Here is a 7,404-nt window from a genome sequence, read left to right as displayed (position 1 = left end):
TCATGCAAAGCACTATGACAATGATGAAGTGTGTCATAATAAATGGAACGGTGGAAAGTTGCATGGCAATATATCTCGGAATGGCTATGGAAATGCCATAATAGGTAGGTATGGTGGCTGTTTTGAGGAAGATATAAGGAGGTTTATGTGTGATAGAGCGTATCATATCACGGGGTTTGGATGCACCGGCGAAGTTTGCACCAACTCTCAATGTGAGAAAGGGCAATGCACGGTACCGGAGAGGTTAGCAATTATGGAAGGGTGAGAGTGCGTATAATCCATGGACTCAACATTAGTCATAAAGAACTCACATACTTATTGCAAAAATCTACAAGTCATCAAAAACCAAGCACTACGCGCATGCTCCTAGGGGGATAGATTGGTAGGAAAAGACCATCGCTCGTCCCCGACCGCCACTCATAAGGAAGACAATCGAATAATCAAATAACACCTCGTGTTTCAAATTTGTTACACAACATTTACCATACGTGCATGCTACGGGACTTGGAAACTTCAACACAAGTATTCCTCAAATTCACAACTACCCAACTAGCACAACTTTCATATCACTATCTCCACATCTCAAAGAAATCATCAAGTATCAAACTTCTCTTAGTATTCAATGCACTTATATGAAAGTTTTTATTATATCCCTCTTGGATGCCCGTCATATTAGGACTAGTTTCATAACCAAAGCAAACTACCATGCTGTTCTAAAGACTCTCAAAATAATATAAGTGAAGCATGAGAGATCAATTATTTCTTCAAAATAAAACCACCACCGTGCTCTAAAAATATATAAGTGAAGCACTAGCGCAAATGACAAACTACTCCGAAAGATATAAGTGAAGATAAATGAGTAGTCAAATAATTATGCAACTATGTGAAGACTCTCTAACATTTAATAATTTCAGATCTTGGTATTTTATAAAAACAGCAATCAAATCCTAAGAAAATAAAATGATGCTCCAAGCAAAACACATATCATGTGGCGAATAAAAATATAGCTCCAAGTAAAGTTACCGATGAACGAAGACGAAAGAGGGGATGCCTTCCGGGGCATCCCCAAGCTTAGGCTTTTGGTTTGTCCTTGAATATTACCTTGGGGTGCGTTGGGCATCCCCAAGCTTAGGCTCTTGCCACTCCTTATTCCATAGTCCATCGAATCTTTACCCAAAACTTGAAAACTTCACAACACAAAACTTAACAGAAAACTCGTAAGCTCCATTAGCGAAAGAAAACAAAACACCACTTCAAGGTACTGTAATAAACTCATTCTTTATTTATATTAGTGTTAAACCTACTGTATTACAACTTCTATATGGTTTATAAACTCTTTTACTAGTCATAGATTCATTAAAATAAGCAAACAACACACGAAAAACAGAATCTGTCAAAAACAGAACAGTCTGTAGTAATCTGTAACTAACGCAAACTTCTGGAACCCCAAAAATTCTACCCCAAAAATTCTAAAATAAATTGCTGGACGTGAGGAATTTATCTATTAATCATCTGAAAAAAGAATTAACTAAATAGCACTCTCCAATAAAAAATGGCAGCAATTCTCGTGAGCGCTAAAGTTTCTGTTTTTCACAGCAAGATCAACAAGACTTTCCCCAAGTCTTCCCAAAGGTTCTACTTGGCACAAACACTAATTAAAACATAAAAAACTCAATCATGACAGAGGCTAGATATAAATTATTTATTACTAAACAGGAGAAAAAAGTAAGGAACAAAAATAAAGTTGGGTTGCCTCCCAACAAGCGCTATCATTTAACGCCCCTAGCTAGGCATGATGATTTCAATGATGCTCACATGAAAGATAAGAATTGAAACATAAAGAGAACATCATGAAGAATATGACTAGCACATTTAAGTCTAACCCACTTCCTATGCATAGGGATTTTGTGAGCAAACAACTTATGGGAACAAGAATCAACTTGCATAGGAAGGCAAAACAAGCATAACTTTGAAACTTTAAGCACATAGAGCGGACACTTGATATTATTCCAATTCCTACAAGAATATGTTCTTCCCTCATAATAATGTTCAGTAGCATCATGAATGAATTCAACAATATAACCAGCACCTAAATCATTATTTTCATGATCTACGAGCATAGAAATTTTATTACTCTCCACACAAGCAAAATTCTTCTCATGAATAATAGTGGGAGCAAACTCAACAAAATAATTATCATGTGAGGCATAATCCAATTGAAAACTAAAATCATGATGAAAAGTTTCATGGATATCATTATTATTTATAGCATACAAGTCATCACAATAGTCATCATAAATAGCAACTTTGTTCTCATAATCAATTGGAACCTCTTCCGGAATAGTGGATTCATCACAAAATAAAGTCATGACCTCTCCAAATCCACTTTCATCAATATAATCATCATAAATAGGAGGCATGCTTTCTTCATAATAAATTTGCTCATCAAAACTTGGGTGGCAAAAAATATCATCTTCATCAAACATAGCTTCCCCAAGCTTGTGGCTTTGCATATCATTAGCATCATGGATATTCAAGGAATTCATACTAACAACATTGCAATCATGCTCATCATTCAAATATTTAGTGCCAAACATTTTAATGCATTCTTCTTCTAACACTTTGGCACAATTTTCCTTTCCATCATACTCACGAAAGATATTAAAAAGATGAAGCCTATGAGGCAAACTTAATTCCATTTTTTTGTAATTTTCTTTTATAAACTAAACTAGTGCTAAAACAAGAAACAAAAAGACTCGATTGCAAGATCTAAAGATATACCTTCAAGCACTCACCTCCCCAGCAATGGCGCCATAAAAGAGCTTGATGTCTACTACACAACCTTCTTCTTATAGACGTTGTTGGGCCTCCAAGTGCAGAGGTTTGTAGGACAGTAGCAAATTTCCCTCAAGTGGATGACCTAAGGTTTATCAATCCGTAGGAGGCGTAGGATGAAGATGGTCTCCCTCAAGCAACTCTGCAACCAAATAACAAAGAGTCTCTTGTGTCCCCAACACACCCAATACAATGGTAAACTGTATAGGTGCACTAGTTCGGTGAAGAGATGGTGATACAAATGGTATATGGATGGCAGATAAAGGTATTTGTAATCTGAAAATATAAAAACAGCAAGGTAACTAATGATAAAAGTGAGCACAAACGGTATCGCTATGCTAGGAAACAAGGCCTAGGGTTCATACTTTCACTAGTGCAAGTTCTCTCAACAATAATAACATAATTGGGTCACATAACTATCCTTCAACATGCAACAAAGAGTCACTCCAAAGTCACTAATAGCGAAGAACAAACGAAGAGATTATGGTAGGATACGAAACCACCTCAAAGTTATTATTTCCAATTAGTCTGTTGGGCTATTCCTATAAGTGTCACAAACAGCCCTAGAGCTCGTACTAGAATAACACCTTAAGACACAAATCAACCAAAACCCTAATGTCACCTAGATACTCCAATGTCACCTCAAGTATCCGTGGGTATGATTATACGATATGCATCACACAATCTCAGATTCATCTATTCAACCAACACATAGAACCTCAAAGAGTGCCCCAAAGTTTCTACCGAAGAATTACGACGAAAACGTGTGCCAACCCCTATGCATAGGTTCATGGGCGTAACCCGCAAGTTGATCACCAAAACATACATCAAGTGAATCACGTGATATCCCATTGTCACCACAGATACGCACGACAAGACATACATCAAGTGTTCTCAAATCTTTAAAGACTCAATCCGATAAGATAACTTCAAAGGGAAAACTCAATCCATTATAAGAGAGTAGAGGGGGAGAAAACATCATAAGATCCAACTATAATAGCAAAGCTCGTGATACATCAAGATCGTATCACCTCAAGAACACGAGAGAGAGAGAGATCAAACACATAGCTACTGGTACATACCCTCAGCCTCGAGGGAGGACTACTCCCTCCTCGTCATGGAGAGCACCGAGATGATGAAGATGGCCACCGGAGAAGGATTCCCCCTCCGGCAGGGTGCCGGAACGGGTCTAGATTGGCTTTCGGTGGCTACGGAGGCTTCTGGCGGTGGAACTCCCGATCTATCATGCTCCCCGATCGTTTTAGGGTATATGGAGATATATAGGCAGAAGAAGTACGTCAAGGGGGCCATGGGGGGCCCACAAGGGTGGAGGGCGCGCCCCCCTACCTCGTGGCTTCCTTGAAGCTCCCTTGACGTGGACTCCAAGTCTCCCAGGTTGCTTTCCTTCCAAAAATAAGTTCTGTGAAGTTTCAGGTCAATTGGACTCCGTTTGATTTTCCTTTTTTGCAATACTCTAAAACAAGGAAAAAACAGAAACTGGCACTGGGCTCTGGGTTAATAGGTTAGTCCAAAAAATAATATAAAAGTGTATAATAAAGCCCATAAACATCCAAAACAGAAGATAATATAGCATGGAGCAATCAAAAATTATAGATACTTTGGAGACGTATCAAGGGGGGGCACCCACTAGCCACGAGGGTGGGAGGCGCGCCCCCTGCCTCGTGGGCCGCCTGGTGGCCCTCCGATGCCCATCTTCTACTATATGGAGTCTTTCATCGAGGAAAAAATCATAAGCAAGCTTTCGGTATGAGACACCACCGCCACGAGGCGGAACCTTGGCGGAACCAATCTAGGGCTCCGGCGGAGCTGTTCCGCCGGGGAAACTTCCCTCTAGGGGGAGGGAATCATCACCATCGTCATCACCAACGATCCTCTCGTTGGGAGGGGGTCAATCTCCATCAACATCTTCACCAGCACCATCTCATCTCAAACCCTAGTTCATCTCTTGTATCCAATCTTTGTATCCAAACCTCAGATCGGTACCTGTGGGTTGCTAGTAGTGTTGATTACTCCTTGTAGTTGATGCTAGTTGGTTTACTTGGTGGAAGATCATATGTTCAGATCCATTATGCATATTAATACCCCTCTGATTATGAACATGACTATGCTTTGTGAGTAGTTACGTTTGTTCCTGAGGACATGGGAGAAGTCTTGCTATTAGTAGTCATGTGAATTTGGTATTCGTTTGATATTTTGATGAGATGTGTGTTGTCATCCCTGTAGTGGTGTCATGTGAACGTCGACTACATGACACTTCACCATTGTTTGGGCCTAGAGGGAGGCATTGGGAAGTAATAAGCAGATGATGGGTTGCTAGAGTGACAGAAGCTTAAACCCTAGTTTATGCGTTGCTTCGTGAGGGGCTGATTTGGATCCATATGTTTCATGCTATGGTTAGGTTTACCTTAATACTTCTGTTGTAGTTGTGAATGCTTGCAATAGGGGTTAATCATAAGTGGGATGCTTGTCCAAGTAAGGACAACACCCAAGCACCGGTCCACCCACATATCAAATTATCAAAGTACCGAACGTGAATCATATGATCGTGATGAAAACTAGCTTGACGATAATTCCCATGTGTCCTCGGGAGCGCTTTCCTTCATATAAGAGCTCATCCAGGCTTGTCCTTTGCTACAAAAAGGATTGGGCCATCTTGTTGCGCCTTATTTACTTTTATTACTTGCTACTCGTTACAAATTACCTTATCACAAAACTATCTGTTACCGATAATTTTAGTGCTTGCAAAGAATACCTTGCTGAAAACCGCTTATCATTTCCTTCTGCTCCTTGTTGGGTTCGACACTCTTACTTATCTAAAGGACTATGACAGATCCCCTATACTTGTGGGTCATCACATACTTCACTGCTCCCGACATGTGAAAGTTGGTCAATGATCCGACCGAGTTGTACCTAAAGAGGCAATTTTTAGTAAACCCTAAAAAAACAGAGTTGGTTTTTTCTTTTGTTTGAAATTTTGGTTTTTCTCTTATCACCGAGCTATGAGGTGGCTTCGGGTAAAGCTGCAAGGAGACTAAACCACTAAAGGAGGTGGTGGTCTAAACATCACAATTTCAATTCCATTGTGTTTGTGTGTAAGAGACAACATGTTTCAATGGGGCTCTGACCAAGGTTGTGTCGACCTCCTTGAGTCATCTATCCCGTTAGAACCCATCATAGGCATTGCATGTCGGTCCCGTTGTGGGACTTAGGATATGTCTGGTTGGTATTGGTTTGCATGGGTAAAAGTTTGCCGGGATTCTGCCATTACTTTTGCTAAGGGGTGGTAAATGGCTACTATCCGCCTTCCTTCTGGATGGACCCCTTGTTGCTTGGAGATGATGGATATGCTTCTTGGGCCTGCTTGAGATATTTTCTCTTATTGCTAATGCCGGTTTGCTTAATGACCGCAACTTTAACCTGATATTCTCTTGCTTGAATTGCTCCTGTGGCTTCCTTTTGCTACCGCTGACTTGATATTGATGTTTCATTCCTGGATTTTGCTTGAGTGTTCTTTGCTGACCCATAGACTACTTCATGAACTGGACCTGTTTGCTGGGGGTCCACCTTGAGAACATGGATAGTAGCCACCCACCTTTGTGGAAACTAGAACCCTCGCAGGCATTTTATTTGGACCCTCGTTTTAGGCCTCACCAGGGTGGCAAGAAGCTACACACTGAGACAACTTTTGTTGAAACAGGCAGCCTTCTCTCCTCTTTTCCCTATAGTTTCACCTAGCTAAGCAAGATGAGACGCAACACCAATGATAGGCTTTTCACTCGGGCTCAAATCAGTCCGCACAACTTGTTTGCCCCCACTTAGCATGTGACATTAGTGCATTATGTGTAGGTCACTTAGTTGTAAGCCAGATCCACCACAACCTCCCTGTCGGTGTCAAAACCGGTGGATCTCGGGTAGGGGGTCCCAAACTGTGCGTCTAGGCCGGATGGTAACAGGAGACAAGGGACACGAAGTTTTACCAAGGTTCGGGACCCCCTACCCGAGATCCGTCGGTTTTGACACCGACATTGGTGCTTTCATTGAGAGTTCCTCTGTGTCGTCGCCGTCAGGCTCGATGGCTCCGACGATCATCGATAGCAATGCAGTCCAGGGTGAGACCTTCCTCCCCGGACAGATCTTCGTCTTTGGCGGCTTCGCACTGCAGGCCAATTCGCTTGGCCGTCTAGAGCAGATCGAAAGCTACGCCCCTAGCCGTCAGGTCAGATTTGGAAGTTTAAACTACACGGCTGACATCCGCGGGGACTTGATCTTCGACGGATTCGAGCCACTACCGAGCGCGCCGCACTGTCACGACGAGCATGATCTAGCTCTACCGCCGAACAGTGCCTTGGAGGCCGCACCCGCATCGGCTCCGACCCTTAATTCGGAGCCAACTGCGTCGATCGAGGATGGGCGGTTGGACACCACCTCGGGGGCTGCGACCCCAACAGTGATTGAACCAAGCACCAGCCCCGTACTCTACGAGACTCGTGACTCCAAGGAGCCGGACTCCTCTCCGGACTCCGAACCCTCCGCACCCCTGCCAATCGA

This window comes from Triticum aestivum, chromosome 1A (assembly GCF_018294505.1).
Source record: "Triticum aestivum cultivar Chinese Spring chromosome 1A, IWGSC CS RefSeq v2.1, whole genome shotgun sequence".
NCBI lineage: Eukaryota > Viridiplantae > Streptophyta > Magnoliopsida > Poales > Poaceae > Triticum > Triticum aestivum.
This window is presented reverse-complemented; position numbering follows the sequence as displayed.